This window comes from Vidua macroura, chromosome 7 (assembly GCF_024509145.1).
Source record: "Vidua macroura isolate BioBank_ID:100142 chromosome 7, ASM2450914v1, whole genome shotgun sequence".
Lineage (NCBI taxonomy): Eukaryota > Metazoa > Chordata > Aves > Passeriformes > Viduidae > Vidua > Vidua macroura.
In genome coordinates this window covers 29,902,891-29,924,487 of record NC_071577.1, presented here as the reverse complement: position 1 = coordinate 29,924,487, position 21,597 = coordinate 29,902,891, and the positions used below count along the sequence as shown (strand labels likewise).

General features: G+C 41.4%; 1 protein-coding gene across 2 annotated transcripts in view; it reads left to right on the top strand.

Annotated features, from left to right (window-relative positions):
* Window positions 1-21,597, top strand: part of SEMA5B (semaphorin 5B) — a 277,696-nt gene that overhangs the window by 90,054 nt on the left and 166,045 nt on the right. For both annotated transcript variants that reach the window (XM_053982602.1, XM_053982603.1), the window contains exon 2: window positions 5,607-5,667. The gene's annotated coding sequence lies outside the window, so the exon portion shown is untranslated. The remainder of the gene's footprint in view (window positions 1-5,606; window positions 5,668-21,597) is intronic.

Sequence of the window (21,597 nt, the reverse complement as noted above, 5' to 3'; positions counted from 1 at the left end):
GCCTGCTCCTCTGTGGTACTGCCAGACCCATCCCAGGCTTGGAGAGGAGCCTCTGGGCGAGAATTGAGTTGTCTACAAGGGCCTCGTGAAGTTCCTCACAGCAATTTGCCCTTTACCTCACTAGTGACACCATGACCTTCCATGACCACTATTCCATTATAAATCAGCAGTGTTTGCCTGTTCTGGAAGGGCTCTGGATACATATCCCACATGCACACACACTCTGCGTCCGTAAGGCTTCACCAGAGGATCCCTTGGCTCCTGAGCCTTTCCCCTGTGCAAGTTGTTGGCTACCTCCTGAGCAAACTGGTTGCAAGGTGGCTGAGGTTTGGTGAAGGGATCTGTGGCAGGAGTGTGTTAATGGACTCAATGCTGTTTATTGGCTCCAGTGGATTTTGCTGCGCCCTTGGCATGTTCCTGCTTCCTGTATGAAACTTGGCTGAAGGAGCCAGAACTGCAAGACATCATCCCAGATTCCAGCTGGGATGCGTAACTTGGCTACACGACACTCTCCCCTCTTTACCCCCCTTAACTACTTCCCATGTTAAATAGTTTCTCAGGACTCAAAGGGGAAAGAGGAAATAATCTCCAGGCCAATGATTCTCATAAGTAGAAAAATTGCATAAATAAATTAGCAATGATTAATAGGAAGAAATTGTCACTTGTCTCACTTGCCTGGAAGCTGTAGCTTGTTGAAATGACAGTCTTGGTGTCAGGGGGTTGGGATGCAGAGAGTGAATGATGGGGGTAGGGATTTATTTTATAGATATTTTCAAATTGAAAAAAAAAAAGTGTGATTTATTTTCCTTTGCTGCAGCTTGCTCCAAATTTTCAGTTTTACATTAATAGCTGTGGGAACAGCAGTTCTTACTGCCATATACTTTAGCTATTAACACTGTGTCTGGTTTGACAGTACATCTCTCAATTTATTTTTTTATTCCCTTGTGATCATAAAATATGTATCAGCCTTCCTTTCTAATCTCCTTTGGCATGTCCAGCTAGCTGTTTTGTATCTTTCCTCTGTTTGAATTTGATTTTCCTAGCAACATATACTTAATCAGAAAAAAGAAACTCTCTATTAAAATGATTCAATTTTTAAAAAAATTGAAACCTGATTGAATTTGTATTTAATGGAATGATTTCTCAAGTAGCCACTAACAGCTTTCTACCCAAAATGTTTGCTTCACTGATATTTTAATTGCTGTAATAATCAGCATTCTGAGTACAAGGTCTTTCCTCTAGCTCAGTAAATCCATACTGGTTGAGTAAAGCATGTCTGTGATTTATGTGCAGATAAACAGCTTTGGATCCTATCCAATCACTTCATCAGTTTTAATTCGGCTGCCTAATCAGTAGCAAACAGAAGGATTGTTTTTTGCTGGTTTGGTTGCGTGAGGTTTTTTTCGTTTTGGTTTTTTTTTTTTTTTTTTTTTTTTTTTTTGTTGTTGTTGTTGTTGTTGGGTTTTTTTTGTTTTGGTTTTTTTTGGTTTTTTTTGTTTTGTTTTTAACAGTGTTGGGGTTGTTAATACAGGGTTTGGCATGTTCTCCAGAATGGCACAAATAGCTCCCCATTTCTCATCATCTTTGAGTCAAAATCAGCTGTAACTTTCTGAAAGAGTTTATAAGAAGGGGATGAGATGCCAAGCTGTGCCTTTGGGCTTTCGCTGGTATCTAAGGAACCAGGCAGATATGCAGTCTGAACAGTGAGTCTGCTCTTATCTCATGGTTTATAAAGGATACCCCTCAGATGCCTGAGAAAAGTGGAAGAGCTCATACAGAAGCAGATTTTGTTTACTCTCTCTGTTTAGGGGTTGATGCCTTCAAAATAATTTCCACAGCAATTATTATATTGCAGTTGCTGTGTGTAACTGTAGGCAAAGTGGCTTGGGAGGGTCCTAGGAGGTGCAGGGGGCACTGTGGGGTGCAGCTGTGCAGGAGTGGGACAGGAGAGCCCACTCCCCCCTTTGCACCCTCAGCCTTTTGCTCACTGCACAAGCCAGAGGGCTCCAGATTATTCCAGACTGAGGCTCTTTGAGATTAAGGCTCGTGACCACAGTTCCTGACCTCGTTTTTGTCTACAATAACCTAAGCAAATGCCTGTTAAGGTTAAAACACTGCACCATTTACATTATCATCTATTAGTGCCATGTGTCAAGAGGTGAAGCATTCTCTGATATATAAGCAGCCTCTGAAGGATTACAGAGAGCTACCCCATTTTGGACATCAGATCTAGGGCAAGCAATACCATCTGTAATAACAAAGCTTACCTAAAGAGCTTAGAATGGTTTGAGTAGTAAACCATGGCTGTGTGCATATGAAGCTTGTCAGCTCTCCTGGCTGCTTCATTTCAGCATGTAACTATGCCTGGCCACTCCATTTACAATGGAAAACTGCAAGACGTATTAGTAGCTCTTCCTCTGTATCAGTTTTTTTCCTGTTTCCTGTTTGCTATGCAAACAAGGAGCAGGCTTGGGAAAGCTGTGCTAGGCTGTGTGGGTACCATTGGAGTGTTTATGGGGCAGATTGGCTGGGAAGGGGACACTGGCATTGCTACTGCATCTTCCTGGGGGCTCACATCATAACCCAGTTGACACATGTCACCTTTTTTCCATGTCAGGTTAAACCCTCCCAGATCTGTGTGAAATTTCACTCTTACTGAGAATCTCAAGCAGAGCTGCTCCATTCAAACTTTTGGCTCAGCCTTAATTCCTTGCACACACCCATAGCTGTAGGACTTTAAATAGATAAATAGACTTTTGAATCATCATGAAATTCAGAGAATTAGGCTGGGCTGGAGGGAAGGGCAGGGCACTAGGTATGTGGCATTTTGGGATCAGTTCTCTGTGCAAATGTGGGTATCCCAAGGGACTTTGGGTGAGGTGTGTAATCCATCTGGTGTGTTAGATTTTTTTATAGTTTGCAAAAGGGCAATAACAACTCGTTGCCTTTTACTGGCCCAGTAATAAAGAGAAGACATTTAGACCCAGTGGTGGTTCTGGTACAGCTCCACCTCCACTAACAGCATGTACTGGGCTATGAAAAGCAATGCTCAAAGAGTTTTCAAGAATGATTTGGCAACGTGTGCGGAGGGGGAAGTTTGGCCATTATACTGTTATTTATATTATATTGCTTCTTTTTAATTGATGACAGCCTGTGGAGGGACTACCAGGCTTGGGATTCTCCTGGCTTTGACTGAGCACAATCTATAGCTTTGGTTCTCTTAAACCTAACAAGAGCTCTGAGCATTCCTGTTAAAATTGATGGGAAATGAACTTCAAGAGTCCTGAAAGATGAAGACTATCCCATCTGTCTATCTGCTGCTTTAATGGAGAGATGAGAAAGGTTTCATGCTGTAACCCAGCAGGGAATTCAAATGTCTGAGAAGAAATTTCAGGAGATGGCTCAGTGTCTTGCAGATCAAAGGGTTCATTTAGGCAATCCTCGATTCTCTAGACAAATGGGAGCTATTATGTTTAGAGAGGCAGTGTGCAGACCAGAATTCTTCTGCTGATGAAACCTAGAGTTTGTGCTATCCAGTGGCTTCTGTATAGGAAAGACTACCTGCCAGTCCTGGAGGTTTGAGCTAACAGATGGATCTTGTTTTCTCACAAGCTGGTGTTCTGGGCTTTGATCTGGCTCCTGGGATATCACCAAAGGAGCATTTCCACTATCACCATTTTAAAGAAGCAGGAGCTATCTGACAGTGAAGACTGAGTCCTTTTGGTGGGTGCTCTGTCACCCTTGAGTTCCTTTGGGTGTCCCACCTTCAGGATTCAGCCCTGGCAGAACAGCTGCAGAAATGTTCACATCTTCATCCCTTTCCTGTGATTTCTTTCATAAGGAAAAGACTGATAGAAGAAGGGGGAAATGTGAAGAGTCTGCATGCATGTTAGTCTTAATATGTTGAAAGAGGAGATTGTGAGAGCCTTTTCTGGGTTATGGAAATGTGATGAAAGAGGTTTCTTGAAGGAAACAATTGCTTCAGTCCTCTCAGTGAACTGTGTGACTGGCTCCTCTGTTTCTGCAGTTTGGTTTTTTTCAGATGGCGCTACATTTATCATGACTTTATAATGTTTTTTCATATTTTCCCTTTTTACCCTCCCTTTCCCTTTTCCCCTTTCACTTTTCCTGATTCATACTGTATAGAAGCCATTGTTCAAAAAATAATTACCAGGGTGGTGAGAAGTCTTCCTATGGCTAAAGCCTGATGGCCTGTCCCTGAGTGCAGCATCTTAACCTACAGAAGCCCTCTGGCATGATACAGAATTTTGTCAGATCAGATACTAGTTTCCTTGGAAAAGTATCTCTATTCCTTGTCTATGACGTAGTGTTAGCAGCATGTGCTCCTTCTCAGGAGCACAGTGAGGAAAAACCCATCTGATTTGTGAATGCTCAGACATTGCTCTAATGGAAGCCATGTAAATAACTAGATAAATTATTTCATTGAGCTTGTCTGTCGAGCATAATAGGTAGCAGGGTCAGAATCTCTTCACAGTGATTAATTTCTTACTGGCTGAGTGGGATTTGTGCTCACAAGCCATTGTACAGAAATGTCCTCCAATTTCTGCTGTCTCTGTCTTTTCCCTGCCTACACTTTTAGCTCTTTGATCTCTTGCTGGTGAGCTCCAGGGAGCAGAGACTACCACGGCCAGTGTCTGCACTGTGCAATGCAAAGACTTCAGGCACAGAGTAGGCTTTTTGGTGCTGCCATAACCAAAGGATAAATTAACATGAACTAATCTAGAATTTGTTAGAATTTGTCATAATTTTTGCCTTCTTACTTTCAGGAGACTGTTGTGGGGTTTGGATAAGACATAAGGGTGAAAACAGTGAGAAGAACCTTTCAGATGTGGGTTTCTTGAGCAAATTTGTTCCTTCTGAACTTTGCTTTTGGTGTTTCAAAGAGAGGACTTATGGCTCACAGCCAGTGTGCAGGCCCTCTGCCCTGCCACGCCTGCTGTGAGACTGGGGGCAAATTGTGTAGGCTGCACTCACACATCATCTGGCTGCAGCTCCTGCACTTACTTGAGCAGTTCAAATAATTCTGGACTAACCTGAGCAAATCTGTAGTTCAGCAGGGAGAATGGAAGGTGCAATGAACTCCAGCAGGAGTGAATGATGAGGCAGGGTGATGGATGGTGGGGACAGGAGTGTTCCCAAAGACAGCGTTGCAATGAGGAGTAAGATATGTGTTCACAGCCTACATTTCTCACTGGTGCAAATCTCCCACTTGGAAACTGGGGTAAGAGTGATTCCTTGTCTTTTCTGTGAGGATGAAGCATTTAGGATTATGGAAAGTTCAGAGAGGGCTGCAGAATTTCTCAGTCAGATTGATTATGTTAAAATATTTATTGTTTTCACAAACATTTTCTGCTACCTAATCCATGGGATAAGATTTTTTGCAGAAAGCAAATAATTGCAGCTGAAGCTAGTTTTGAAGCAACTTTCCGGTAAGCATTAAGGAAAATCTTTACATTGCTTTGTAGTTAAACATAAATAATATTTTCATTACATTTGATTTCAAATAATGTCAAAATTCTCCCCTATCTGGTAGAAGATGTAGTTAGAAATATCCATTGAAGACTCGTTTTCTGGTGTTTCCACAGGTCACTTAAGATTCTCCCTGAAGCGTGACTTCGAATATGACACTTCAGTAATGCAGAAGCTGTAAGTAAATAATACCATGTTTGCAGCCCTTGTTTAAGAGCTGTGTTTACACTCTTTCCAGAGCTTTGCTAGAACTCATCTTTGCTAGAATCTGTCCACCTCACAACAAGCTTGCTGGGAAGTCACTGAGAGAAAACATGGTTTCAAAGTCAATCGTGCCATTTTCGATGCTTTGCTTTATTAGCTTCTTGTTTAATCTAAGAACTTCAGTAATGGTTGCCTAATCTGCAGGAAGAAAGCCTAAGACATCTGTCAGTATTGCAGGAAATGTTACAAGCAGACAAAAGTAAAAATATCTCATTAGCATCTATGAGCATTGAATAAAATGCAATGATACATTACCAAAAGCTGGCATGCCATTGGTTCCCAGGCACAGAACAAAGGCCAAGAACCTTCCTCTGCTCTTGATACTGATTAAAAAGGCCTACAAGAAGCTGAGCAAATGAACCCTAGAGGCTGAGGACCTGGTCAGGTATTTGTTGGCCTTTGGTAACTTGATGTCAGAGTTCAGTATTTCAGGAGTTTTATCACAGAAATATCTCACAGAGATATAAGCAATCACAGAGAGTGCTTTTGGGCAATACCTGGTTGTGAATGCATGAAAAGGATACAGTTTCCTTTGCCTTCTCAACTTTTTCCATCTTTTTCTAAGGTGAATTAGGAAGGTGCTAATTTTGGTATCTCTTTTCTGAATTCTACATTGTTTTTCCTAATCAATTCTCTCAGATCTCTTCAATCTCCATTTAATTCAGTCAGCCACTCAACATCCAAGCCTTTTGTAATAAAGAGAGTGCTAATTTTTCCATTTATTTCAATTGTCTTTAGTAAGGTGTTATCATATAACTCAATCATCCGGCATTGGAATTTGTAATTTAATCAATAAAGGAGGCCATTTTTCTCAAGAATACCAAGGAAGAAAGATCTTGAGGAAAATGCACAGTGAAAGGAAGGTGAAGAACAAAAACGGGTGATAGGAACTGTGGTTGGCATTTAATAGCTGCACACCTTGGTGGCTGTACTTGCCTGGCTAGTAGCAAGCAAAAGAGGTACCACTACTTTAAAATTAATGGATATAGTGATTTTGCCTGTGCACTCATCTTGCAAAATCTAGAGTGACAATCATGGATAATACTCATGTTGCTATGACAATCACCTTGCACCATCTCCAGGTGTTGGCAACTCCATGATGAGCAGTACTGTTCACACAAGCAGTTTGATATCAAGAGAGACACCAAGAAACTTCGCTGTGTGAGCTCCAGCCTTTCTGCTCACAGTAAAAGGTGGCTGTGGCCTGTGAACCTGCTCTGTCCCTGCCTCTGGCTTTGCTTGCAGGGCTTCTGCTGCTTCTGCTGGCAGGATGAGGGAGTGGCTGTTCATTGCTAGCAGTGAGAACTGTTCTGATTTCCTGCCCTGGCCCATCTGAAAGTGCATCTCAGCAAGTTCTGCTGGAGGTGTGAATTTTGCCCCAGGGGTGAGGTTTTTTTGCATTCAGCCCCTGGAAGACAACATGCCTTTTGCACACTGCCAAGCAGCCTTGAGCAAGGCCTGGTTGGGAGACTGAATGCCCTACTGGAGAAGTGTGGGTACAGTTTGTGGTGATTGGGAGTGGGGCTGTGGCTGAGCCTCATCCCCAGTGGGTACAGCTGTGAAAAGTAGGTGAACAGCACTGACAGCAATGAGCCATGGAGTGCCCAGGTGCACTGACCAACCACCAAAGGAACAGAGGGCACAGAGGTGCACTGCATGAACAATGCAGGGTATAAAAGGTTGGGCTAAAGAACAAGATGGACCAGATGCTTGCAGCCTTCTGAAGGGACATGATGTTGCTCTGTATGGGTGAGTGCTTAAAGCCCTCTGAAATTGTATGGTGATACTCTATGTATTGTGGCTATCTCAACTGTGACATCTGCTGTGACAGAGAAGCACTTCTGCTGGGCCGTGGCTGGGAGTCTTTCCTTGGCCCTTGACTTCTCTGTGAGATTGCCTAGGCAGGTCTCGAATATCAGACCTCTGTAGAGTCAGCCATGGTTTTGCTGATAAATTGCTTATAAGTATTATGGTCTCAACTTGGCAAAGTCTGCAAAACACAAGATGAAAGACATCAAAACTCTTCATTCAGAAAATGTTACAATTTAAAAGTACAGTAAATCATTTGGTGCTTAAGGCACATCACTGCTCCTTATGTCTCACCCAAGGTCTGGTTGCTAGGGCTATAGACATATTTTCTGGAAATCAAACATTGAGCCAGCTATTGAAACACCCATCTTGTGGGATTTTTAGAACATGTCTTTTAGTTGAAGCAGGCATGTTAGAAAAAAAGACTTAATAATACAACATTTGGGGGAACTTTAAATATGTGGTGTGTGGCATTTGTCTTGAAGATTTTAGTACTCTCCTTGAGTGCTACTCCAGATTGAATAAACAAAAAATGTTTAGAGAGTCTTCAGGTGCTTATTTTCAATCTGCATTGACAAACTTTTCCTGTGGTAAGCACAGGAGACTCAAGTGTAGAGCTCTACAGTAAATAATCTTACTTCCCCACCCCTTCCCTTCCCAACACCCTAAGCACTCCACGGTGAAAGCTGTCTCTTAATGGGGATAGGGTCTTACCTCAGAGTTTAAGTAATGTGTTGGAAGGGGCTGCCCATGGAGGTGGTGGGGTCACCATCTCTGAAGTCATCCAGTCATTTCTTGAATGACCCTCAGTGGCCCTCAGTGCCATAGTCTGGTTGAAAAGTTGGAGGTCAGTCAAAGGTTGAACTCGATGATCTCAGAGGTCTTTTTCAACCTAAATAATTCTGTGAGTCTGTGAAATGAAATGGAGATGAAATTGCAATGGCTTGGTCCTATATTCTCAGCCACTCTTGAATTCAAGTCCTGCTCCTGTTTTGTACAGTTGTACCAGAAAGTTTTAGACAAGGAACGTGTGGAGTGTGCCCATCAGACAGCTGCAAAATCTACAGAACTGCAACTGGATGACAAATCACTCCCTCTGTCCTAGGAAAATATCATGGTAGCCTTTTCTTATATGAGCAATATGGTAAATATTGTTCATCTTTTTTTTCATAAACCTGTGTTTGAGTCTATTCTCCAACCTGTCAATGGTGCCAAAGATTACCAAACATGCACCATGTGATTGTTTATGATCCCTGGTTCCCTTCTTGTGCACTCCAAATTATGTCATCAAAGCTGGTGCTGTTTTGCTTGTTGTGTTTGGCCAAACATGAGAGCAGAGTTTCTCCCGAGGAGTAGCTTAATGTGCTGTATTTGAAGATTGACTTTTGGAGCAATGACTCTTTGACTGGCCAAAGCAATCAGTGCTTTGCCCAGCCAGGCAGCCGTGGGAACCCAGCTCTAAAAAGCTTTCTGATGAGAGCTGTGGCTGAAGACATTTCTTGGGGTTAATTTAGCACTCAAGAGCTCAGAGCTTTGTGGAACTGGAGCATCTTCAGAGGTAAGCAATGGCACATGCAGATTGCTGCTCTGTCCTTCCTACAGTAATGACTTCCTCTTTTCACCTAAAAAAGAGAAAATTATGAATTATACTTCAGTCCTGCTTTATAGTGGTATTTTCCACAAAATCATGCCAGTGTAAAGTATGTCCAAAAATATTTACACAAATGTTCATTAATTTTTCTCCACTTGCTTTTGAGCTGCTAAAACATTTTGAAACACTTGGTTTGTTTTTTTTTTTTTTTGTCCTGCTCCCAGCACCAAATCACCCATTTTAGCGATTCAATGCCAATCAGGAATTTGGGTGTAAAGAAAAGAAACACTGCAACCACGTTTAGCTCATCTCCTAAAGGATGTTGGGTTTTGCTCCAACTGATTTTGAATTCAACAGGCTGCAGAAGGACTGGGTGTCATTTAGCTATTAGAGATTTTTGTTTTCCTCATCATTGTGAAGTAGCATCATTAACACAGGCAAATTACCATGCCTCACTGTGCTATGTCCATGGTACATTAGAGGCCCTTTTCCATTGGTAAAGCTGAGTCCATTCTTCTGTAAAATCAGGGGCCCATTGGCAGTTCTTTGGCAAGTGAGACAGAGGGACTATTTAATGGGAAGAAGAGTGGTTTAATAAAGGGGAAGAAGTTGAACATGACAAGTGCAAGGAAAGATAGCAGAATGTTAGTTTATAAATCACTGCATAATTGGGCCAAAATATTAATCCATTTTCACAGGTCCAGGGAGAAAGAGGACAGCAGTTTTGGGGTAAATGAGTTACGTGATTTTTCCAAAGTGCATTTTGGAAAAATCAAGCACTCTATCCATTTCTCTTCCCAATATGAGTGCTGTGATTTCAGGCTAATGGAAAATGGTTTGTATTGCTGAATTTTCTTTTTTGAAATGGTGTATTGGCTTTTGGTGAAGAAATTGGACTTATGCTTGAATATGTCTGGATTTTACAAATACATTTTTAGTTTAATAAGATGAAACCAATTAACCAGAAAAGCCATTGTGAATGGATTTTACAAGTACATAAAAATATATTGCTTTTTCTTGAAACATTTCATCACCCTTTTGAATGATCCTTTTTCTTTCCTTTCTACCCCTGACAAAGCACTGTGATAATTTGTTCCCTCATGCCTTTTCCTGAAAACATTGATCTCTGGCCCTGATTGTGTTTTTATGGGGGGGATATTAGGCATGTGCCTAATTTATTTCTGACTTAGTGTTTATTTCTTTCTCCAGTGTTGTTCAGTGTGTTTAACTTGTGGCCTGAGGAAAAACAGAGCACACAAACTATAAAAAATTTGCTCTGAAAAGGTTGCTTAAAGTGGCACAGGACCCAAGGGCTGATGAGTAATCTCTCAAAATTAATGCCACCACTGAAATGTTTGGCACAGCAGAGACACTCAAGAAAGCAGTAGCACCTGATGGTTACCCCTCTGGATCTCTGGGAGTGGACATGTCTTCTGAAAACTCTTCTGAGGTCCCTCATTGGGTCAGCTGTGCCTTGCAAGTGAGGGTAGGGACAGAGACCCAGAATCCTGCAGTGGTACAGAGGTCTGTGGAAATGAGTTCTGGTCTCTGCCTGCCTTTCTCTGAACAGGAATGCTCATTTAATCACCTATAGCAATATTTTACTTGGAAGAAATTTTAACATGAGGCCCCGCCAGCCTCATCTACCCCTAAATTTCCATCAACTCTGCCTGCAAAGAGGGTTGGGTAACACATAAGACATAGGCACATACTGAGGAGTTGTAGGATTTCTATTTCCATTACCTCAGCCTTCCCCATTCCCTCGTAGCCTTGCCTTCTGCTTAAAATGCAAAGGATATTAACTTCTATGAGCATGTGGGGCAGTAACCCCGGCAGGCACTGCCTTGGGATGACACGGTTTTCCCTGCTCTGATCAACTCTGTAAACTGAAGCATAGAGAGCCTGCTTTGATCCTTAATAACTTTGCTAGTTTGCTTTAGTTACCAGTTGATACAGAGATGACTTACACATGGTGCTTTGGGGTAAAATATCGAATGTTTGTCCAAGTACATGGCAATGACAGACAAAATTAGCTGTTGCAAACAGACGTCTCTGTTCCCATCAACTTTGCCCAATTTGTCAAGAAAACATCTATATCATCTAAAGAAAAACAAACACTAGATTTGGGTAACAGGAAAGGCTTTAATTATTTTCTTCTGCAAACTTTGGGAGCGCCCGGCAGGACAGTGCCCTTTTTGCATCCCTGCTGTCATTTAGCAGTGGTTCTCACATTTTAAGAGTAAGTTTAGATATTTTACCAGCAGCCTGACATCATTACTAAGTCTCTGTGTGTTTACCATAGAACTGATGATCTAGTTGAAGGAAATTATTACATGTGAACTTTAAAGGAGATACCCTTTCAATGGGGTGTGAACTTCAACACAAACCTAACAGTTGCTTAATGTCCTTCTGGATTTGTGAAACTGTCCCATGAGCCACACCAGTTGTGAATGATGCTGCCCTTCAAACAGCCAGGACAGCCCAACACCTCCTTCCAGTAGCTGTGGTATGACAGCATGTGCTAGTTTACATCCAAGCTTGTCCACTGCTTATTTAATTCTCAGGTTTTTTTGGACTGTGTTGAATTCCTGGCCTGTCCTTCATATTAAAATGACCTTGTTCCTCCAGGGAAACCTCCCCTGATTCAAACAAATGGTACCAACACCAAATAGCTGCTTTGTGGGATCCAGTTTTCTCCTGCATTTGCTTTAAAGCTTCCCAGGAACCCTTGGCTACTTTGCACAAACTGTTAACTTGAGGGTAATAATTTTGTCTGGGTTTTGTCACAGAAATTCAATTAAGGAGGATTATGAACGCAGTTGTAGGCCTGTTTCATTTACAGTTGCAAATGAAACCCAGGCCACACACTGATTGTTTATATAGGAAAGGAGATGCTGTGTAGTTTGGAGTGGCTGAATTACCTGCCTGTTCCTTTGTGTGGCTTCACTTATTGTAGAAGGGAGGGGAGTGAGGCTTGCAAAAATTAATAAAAAAGTGATATAAAGGTGGGAAAGAAATCACCAAGGGAAAAACTACCCCCACTGCTTTTCCCTGGGAGGCACACATCCCTTCTACACATAATAAACTCCACAGGGAATTTCTTCCTCCTTAGAAAACACAGCCCAAAGGGCAGGAGTGGGTAGTCATTTATTTATTTATTTTTAGTAAACAAAGAGCAATATTCTGTTTTCATGGCCTTGATTTGGCTCCAAGTCCTTGAGCCACTGGGGACAAGGCATAAGATTTCACTTTTTTTTTCAGTTCTTATTTCTGGGCCATGGAAGCCAACATTTTATTCAATTTTTCTCTTCTCAAGTCTTTCTGCGAGCAGCTGAAGGAAAGGGGAGAGGAGGGGGAAGGGAAGAAAAGACACTTACTATATTGGAGCAAAATGATAGCTGCTGTAGAGGCTGGCTCCAGGTGAAGCAGCTTGTTTGGAGACAATGAAATAAGAAGGGAATTTGTTTATTTGGAAGATGCCTTTTTAAGTTATGAAGGGCAAAACTTGTTTTGATGTCCTCTGATTAAATGTCTGTGTTTGTAGAGGAGCAATATCGCTCAGCTTTGCTTTCCAACAACAAACTTGGGAAATACTTTGCACATATCAGGAGATATGTGAAGGGCACGGTACTTAGGTCACCCCTTCCTCCTTATGCAGGCTTTGTCCCACAGCTTTGGGCTCTGTCCTCTAACCTTTCACCTGGGAAATCCCACACTAATTTCCCCAGGGTGCTGCCTGCCTGAAGACATGAAGGATAAGGCTTAGCTCCCATATACTGATTTTTATTCATAAGGAGTTATCACCATTTTGCAGATGGGGAAGAGAGAGGAGCTCAAAGGTGGAATCAGCCCCAGCTGAGTCAAGACTGGGCACAGTCCCAGGGTGATCCCTGTTTGAAGGGAGTGCTGAGGTGTCTGCTGAAGGACCTACCCAGTGATTACCCAGTACCTTTGATTAAAGCTCTCCCCAGGCATACTCTAACAACTTGCTTGCCTCTTGTTTTTTACCTTATTCCTGATCCTTCAATTCTAGGAGGGGTTATACTGTCCTTACTTGGTTTCAACTACACGCCTAAGAGGCTTACTGGATTCTTCAGCAGATGAGGGGAAATAAGCTCTTTAGTTTCTAGCTTTAGATCAGATACTGTTTCTGTACCTCTCTCTATACAGACTTGACACTGTTGAACACTGAAAGAAAAGTAGGCAGCTTATTAACTCTCAAAAACTTCAGCAAAATTCACTGTGATGCAGTGAAGTATGAACAATATCTTTTGCTTCACATCCAGGACAATTCATCCTGTGGTGAGGGGCTGTTACAGTATTTTATATTTCTCAGTTGTTTTGTGGTAGAGTTGTCTGGTGTCAAACCAAACTTCTTGTTGAGGCAAAACCTGGATTAAAATAATAAAAGGCCTTATATAAAGGATGATCTGTCTCTTGCATTTTGGGCACCTTTTCTAGAGAAGTTAGGACAACTGAAATCAGCGTCCTCAGCCGCTTTCAGTCCAGGCGAACATGGCTTTTTGGACAGTATTATCACTAGATGGATTTGAGTCTGAATAACCTTGCAGAAGTTATGGATTTATGCTGACACAAAAATAGTGGGGGAGAAAAAGGGGAGGATCAGTATTTCACATAGCTATCAGATTGTTTTGTTACAACTGATTGGGACAGTCTTTCATAATACAGTTTTGTGTACTGGAGGAAAGAGATGAGCATCTCCAGAGGGTCACTCACTAGAAGGGCCTTCCCATGGGTGACAAGAGCTGACCTTTGGGACTGCTAATCTCCTCCTGCTGACATATCAAGGCCTTGCAGCTTAGCTTAGCTCAGGTGAATAAAGTAGGGTGAGATGAATCTCTGCCTACGTTTCACTCACATATTTTATATTTGGTAGAGCATATAGAAAGAGTTCCTTTTTTTAGCATCTTTCAATCTGTAGATAGTAGTTAGATCCTTAGCCAGCATAAATGAGTCAGTACTAAAGAGCTGAATTTAATGGAGTAACTTCTGCTTTGCTCCAGTTCAAGCAGTTTCAATCTCCATATAATTTTCTGGGGTCGTTTCAGTAGTACCTCTAAGCTTTATACCTAAACTTCAGCAAAAGGACAGAAAGAGGCTGCATGGTATGTAAAATACACGTGATTTCAGGTGGTACCTTATGATTTAGATAAAGCATTTTAGATTCATGACATCTGGCAGCATTGCTCTCTCAGAGTGTAGCAGAGAAATAATCCTTTCAAATCAACTCTGTTGGAGAGTGAAACATTTTTCACCAGCCTAGTTTAAAAATCCTATCTGAGCCTTTCTCTCCGGCCAACTGGTTCAGCACAAACAAACAGTGCATACAGGATGTAGCTGTTTCAGCAGTTTCCCTGGAACTTGTTGTACATCTGAAATTATTTTCTAGCCTTTTTTTTTTTTTTGTAAGCAGGTTTTATTTTACATAGAAGGTAAAATGTGTAGTTGAATCACAAAGCTAGATAAAGTATTGTGAGCCTGTGTTGGCCTGAAGTTCTTTTCATCCAAATAATGACTTTATCTGCTTATTATGGAAGAATTGAAAGAAGTGTGGGAAAGTAAGACCGAAACACACTCAGGATCCTAGATTTCAGAATTGTGAGGGAGGCTGACCATAAATATGGGAATTAATAACCCACCAAAGCCACCTCATCTGAGCAGCGGCAGTAGGAACTGGTAGTGCAGAATGCGCAGACTAATTCTGTTTCAGAGAAACTGAAATTAAATGTTTGTTACAGCTTTATGTCCATACACTTTCAGCAGGAGCCATTTTCATTCCTTTTAGGCAAACTCAGAAGAGGTTGAACATCTAACAGCCTTGAAGTACCCGGTCTGTGTGCCATATGTACACAGCACTGAGCCATGCCTGTGTTGTCAGCCTTCCTGAAAGGTGGAATCTGGCTGGTTGCTAGCAATCCATGTCCTTAGAGGCACTGGAGCAAAATGCTGATATTGATCAGAAGGGGAAGGTCTGAAATTGTAAGCAAACAGAAAAGATCCATCATGCATTTTCACAGATGATAAAAGGCTGACAGTGGCAGTCTGCTTATCAAATAACTAGATTTATTGAAATAGTCTGTGCTCTCATTAAATAGTTTGCTTTTCATGTTTTTGTTTTATTTCATCTTACTGAAGGTGTCTGGGTTTTTCTCCAAACCTACTATTGCTGCCATGGCAAACTGGCTAATTTAGACCATTTCTTCTGTTAATGCTTAAAAGCAGCATGGACTGCAGTGTTCTCTTCTCACTGATATTGCAGGACCTCAGGGCAAAGCCAGTCCCTGTCATGAAATCTGAGATTCCTGGAAAATAAATCAGAAAAAATAATGCAATAATTATAAGTTTGTTCCTTGCAAGATAATAGTGCCAGTGATAATGCTATGCATTTAATTTATCATAAGCATAGTGCTGTCACCTATGCTTAAAAAATGGGGTAGAATTGATAATTTTCAATCAGTAGAGAGAAATGAAATACAGAAATGTTGCTAGCATGATATGAGATCCCTATGCTGAAAGGACCATTCCTTTCCTTACTCAGTGAGGTATCGCATTTTGTGTTTTTGTTCCTGGGGGAACGAGCTTCTGCTTTCCTCCTTTCCTGAAAACATTTGTAAGACGGGTAGTGGAATATTAATAATTGAAAATGCAAGTTGCAGCAATGCCATTTGCATAAGGATGTTTCTTGACCCATGGAGGATATTCACTGTTTGTTGGAGAAAATATCAACAGAGGAACTGTGGGAGGCTGATGGATCTAAAAGGCTACCTGGCAATAAATTTATTTCTCAAATGAATCCTAATGTGGCTCCCAAGACTGGAATTCTCTATTTGTAGCCTGCCCTTTTTCCTGGAAGATGTGATGCAATATCAAGAGATCAATATCCCCCAGTACTGGATGTGGTGCCAGTAAGCAGATACTTAACATGGAATAAAGGGTTTTTTTAAAAAAAGAACATGGAGAAAAGGCTTTCCTCCTGCAGGATTTGCTCATTGAAGTTTAACAGTCCCAGTGACCTTTGCTCAGAAAGTCCTTCTCCAAAAACATTTTGACAATGAACCGCATGGAACTCAGCAGCTGGGGTTAAGACTGGTTTGACTCTGCTGATATTTTAACCTGTAGTTCCAGGAATTGTGGTCTTCTGTTTGGACCTTTTGGGCTGTTGTTTGCTAAGCCGGATGCTTATGAGGCAGAGCCATCCTTCCGTGGTGTTTTGGATGTCAGTGGTACCCAAACATTCCTCATAAAATGCGCACGCTGTTACGATTCGTGACTTTAACTCTTGGCATATTTATAAGCCTCATTTCCATTTCTTGTGGTCTCATTAATGGAGCAGCAATGATAAATTGAAATGTTAATGGGGGATCATTTCACCAACAGCAGAAGGTATTAATGAACTTGATACAATAGTTGAAAGGAAAATAACTTTTTAGTAGTGTAATTTTTTTTAACCATTGCCCCTGGTTCTCTCCTTCCAAACATGTGGAATTGGGAGAGTTTCAAAGTAATGGAAATTATTTCATGCAGACAATCAGCTTCCTGGATAGGCTACATGGGAGATGCACTGTTTGCAGAAATTCCAGTGAGGGCAACCATTCTGTAACTGAATCATGAGCAGACTTTGCTGTAGTCATGGTGGTAGCGATAGAAACCTGGAAAGCACCCTTTGTGTGAGTTAATGAACTTCATTAATGGAGACTGAAAACGTAGTCCTCCTTGTATGAAGTGGGCATTTCACATCCTGTTGTGAAGTGTTTGGGGGTAGTGTTAAGGTGTGGTCTCATAGGGGACCTCAATTCCTCAGCAGAAAAGGGAATTGTACCTTAGGGTCCCTTGGGAGCACTGTATCTCAGTTTTCCCACTGGTAAAGCTGAGGGCTTTGAGCTAATGGAAACAGCTGGATTTTAAGGCTTGGTCAGTTAGTATCTGTGGAGCGTTAGTGTCCCCTGAGGGAGAGAAGTTACACTGTGGGGCAATCCTGAGCTGGAAATAAACAGTACCAGACACCATGCAGCACCTTCCCCAGTGCCACGTTGTTGAAGACCTCTGTGCTGAAATTAGTTACAGCTATAAAGACATTTCTATGTGCATGCTTAGAAGTTGAAGGTTAACATTTGTAATACATTTGATTTAAATTTGCATTGTGGCCTCTGGTACAGAGAATCTGTTTGATGCTTTTGCTGCTTAGTTCTAGAAAGTTTGTTCCCAGTGAGTTTTCATCTGAGTACATTCATTAATCCTTTTTGGACTTAGCTTACCCACAAATATAGAAGAAGCTTTGAAGTGGATTGGCAACTTTTCACCACCCTTCTTTCTTTTGATTTGTTAAATAGCAAGTTTAAAGTTACTAGAGTAAGTCAAGAATTGCATGCTTAAACTGTTAGTTTCCTGCAAGAAAAGAGATTGGAATTTAAATGTGCCATTCAAGCTAATAATCTCATAATCAGGAGTTTACTGACCTAGAAACTTAATCTAGTCCTGTGAGTTCAAGTATCTGGAACTTTTTTTTAGAAAACAGAAAAAATATTATTTTCAAATGAGGCATGTGATTTGTCTAATTCTCAATTTTTTGTAGATACCATTAATTCGAAAATTACTTCTGTGAGCTGCTGTTATCTTGCTTCTGTGCAAGCAAACTGTGAGGCCTAGCCCCCTGAACTAAGCAGAGGGTGACCAAGTGCATATGAAAATGGACAGATAAATGCCAATGCAGGCCCATTGAAACAGGACGAAAGGAAGGGGGAAAAAAAGATAAAAGGGAAGATTATCTGTCTAGCCTTATTGGCAAATGATCAGAAAAATGACTGAATGCATTATATTGCATTTTTTTCCTGCTTAGGGTTTGATAAAAAACTCACTAAAATAAGTGGGAAACTTTACATTATGTTCTTGATTTTGGGCTGGGACGCCTGATCAACACTTACTCTGTCTCCTTGCAACAAATTGCTAAGTGCCTCTAGCAAATAAAGATACTGTCAACAACCAGGACTATCAATACTACTTGGCACTGTCAAAGCAAACTCATCTGTTGTTGGCTAAAATGACTCCTCAACATGTAGACAGGAAACCACTTGCTTTGAATATGGATATAACCCAGTCATGTGGCATGGAACCCCATATGTTCAATAAAGAGTCATTTTTAGATAGACAAGTGACCTTGAAACGCTTTTAACAATTTTCTGCATCATCACCTTTTACACTTCTTACTGTTCAGCTTTAGTTCAGTTGTATTTAATTTTTTCCCCAGTTTTTTTATGTCTTATAAAATTCAGTGTGTGCAGATTTGGTTTGGGAATGGAGGTGGAGCACAGCTGGTGGAGTGGAGGAGCAGGGAGTGAGATCTTTTTAAAGCAGCTAAACTTGTAACCAGAGAAGATACAGCATTTATAATGTTCCCATTCTTCTCAATACTTAACAAGAAAAATGATTGTGTGTGTGTGACGTGAATATTCAGCACAGAGCTTTGGTAGCTGACCGCTCTCTTTTCACAGCCATCCAACCGCACACACATTCCTAAGGGATTACCTCACTGCCAGCGCTCCTCAAAGTGTGGGATACGCCGAAGCCGAGCCACTGCAAAGCTCCTTTCTGTCTGCTGCGGGGCTGGTTTCAGGCAATGACCTTTAAAACCACAAATCTAACCCTATGTCTACCCCCAAAAAGATTTTTCATTTGTTAGCTAAATGGGAGAGATGCTGGCCATGGAAATAGGGTAGAGCCTGTAGGTTACATGTAGAAATTCCTTTCCAAGCTTTCCACTCCCCTTTGGCTTCAAACACTCAATAACTTTCCAGCCAGAGAATGTTTGTCCCTTCCTTCTCCCTCTCTTTTTTGGTGTTCTTCCCTTGTTTTGCATATTCTGACAGCACTGTTTACTTCAGCCTGCAGCTCCCACTGCTTTGTGTGCTTTCTCTGTCTCACAATTGCATAAATAAATCACTAAAGAAAATTTGCATTTGATGGGAATTTTTAGCTGATATTAAGTTTTATGGGTGGAATATAATATATGTGAGTTGGCTTAATTAAACTGAATTGTCATTTGTGACACGGAGATCTTTATCTGTACAAGACTATTTTTGCCTTTCATATTTTTTGCTATTAAACATGCCAGTGGATTTGAAAATCCAAGGATGACAGGTCTCAGAAAGTATCATCTCTCTTGTAGCAAAATATCTGCTTATGCCAAGTGAAGCAAATCAGCATCATCACAGAGCTGAACAGTTAATTTATGCCACAAATTTCTAAGTGCCAGGGGATGGAATCTGAGGCCCATATATGTTGTAGCACCCTCTAGTCGCCTTGCTGGTGACTTGCGTCACACTAGAGGAGAGATGGAGTGTGGCAAAATAGTTTAGATGAAGGGGAATTTGGCTAAAAGTTTGTCCAGGGTTTCTGTGCCCTGATATCCTACATAGGCTGGAAGTGGCTTCCTGCCCCTCCCGAGCAGCGGTGTGTGCCCCGGAGCACTGCTGCGTTTGGCTTCTGTGATGCAAGGTGCTGGTGGGGCTGGCGGGTGGGCACAGCCCTCCCTGCGGACACACACTGCCCCTTCTGCCACATGGACTGGGGTATTAACACCTGCACAGCAGTGGAGAGCACACGGGAAATTCATCTCATCAGCTGCTGCAGCTTTGTTTCAGAGGCATGAGGAGCCAGCCTCCCAGCTCCCATGTTCACCCTGTTCTTAAATATCTGAATTGAAGGGAAGGGTGGAAATGCCATTTTACCCTGGTAATGCCATTTACACACACCCAACTACAGCATGTTTAATCCATCCCTCTGCCCGGGAACTTGGTCTGTCATATTTATCCTTCCATGAGAATCGGGAAAGGCGTGAGCCTTGTGCAGGATCCCCAGATCTGGCTTCATAAAGCATAGGTTCTTTGGAGGGCTCCATAGTTCTGAATTTTTGACTGTTTCTCTGGACCAAGGCTGGCAAAGTGTAGCTTGAGATTGTCACACTGATTAATACTAATAATATCAGTGCAGCTCCCCAAAGTGCATGAGGGACTAATTGAAGTACTCGTGCCAATATATTTATTTTTCAGGCTAAAGATTTCCACACTTGCACAATTCTTTGCTGTCATTTTCCATGCAAGGGGACTGTGTGCCCCTGAGACTGATACTGCATCTGCTCCTCTGTGAAGACAAAGATAAACTGGTTCCTGGTGTGTTGTTCTTTCGCTTACTCTTCAGCATAAGAACAAGCAATAAGAATGCATTTTAGATGTTAATGAAATTAATGAAAGCCAGATCTCGGAAACAGCTGAGATTGTTGACTGTCTCAGGCAGATTTTTACTTCATTTCAATTACAGATGAGCCACAACCAAACCCCTGATTAGAATTGCTCCAAATTTTGGATCCACATCTCTCAGCTTTGCAGTTTTGACCAGTTTCCAGTGTTTAATTTTCTTCCTGTTTTATTTTTCCTTCTGGTTTTACTCCAGATTTTTTTAATGTTTTCATTTTGTTTCCATGAAAGATTGGCCTTATGAAGGACATGAAATGTGCTGCCATAAGTCCCACTGGGGCTGCAGAGGCATAATATAGTTTCAGGATGTGCCTGTACACGCTGGGAGGGCTCTCACTAAATTTGGGGTTGAGAAGCATTTCTGTGTCATCTCAGCAGGCAGGTGCTTGCCCCTGCTGCTGTCCTGGTAGTTCAGTAAGGCACAGCCCCTGGGAAGTCCTAAATGGCAAATGGCTGTGACTCTTGAGAAGTCCCCAGCTGCAGAATTTACTGATGGTTTGTTACCATGCCTTCACCCATAGCTCCAGACCACCCCATCGACAATGCCATGTTTTCAGTCTGTACATCTATACATTCCATCGTGAATTTTTACTTGATTAAAAAAAAAAAAAAAACCAAAAAAAACAAACAAACAAACTCCTCCTGGAGAGAGTGTACTAATAATGAACAAATTCCTTTTTATGTCTCCTGGATATAAGGGACCCAAGCCTCTCCCTAGGGAGAGAGAATAGTCTGAGAAATCCAGTTAGAAACCTCTGAGGCAGCAAGCACACAGGAAAGACTGTTTTATTATCCTTTTTCTTTCATTGTTGTACTCAAATCCCAGGAACAGTGTTACTTTGGGTCCATAGATATTGTGCAGTGCATTTTTAGGGGAGTTTGAGAAGAACACCTGATCATAATGGTTTTAAAAACATTTTAAAAGAGGAAGAGGAAAAAATAATTTACTTTAAATGCTACAGTGCTTCATTTACACAATATAATAAAAAGCAAATTTTGTGATTCGAGTAATGATTGCAAGTTATTAAACTGGGCTTTAAAGGCTTCATAAATGAAAGCCTTTTAATAAATGATCAACACGGATGATAATGCTCTTGGAAATAGAGAGAATCTTTATTAAGCTTGACACATTTGTTCTCCACCCACCCACTTCTCTGTTGCTTTACTTGGTCC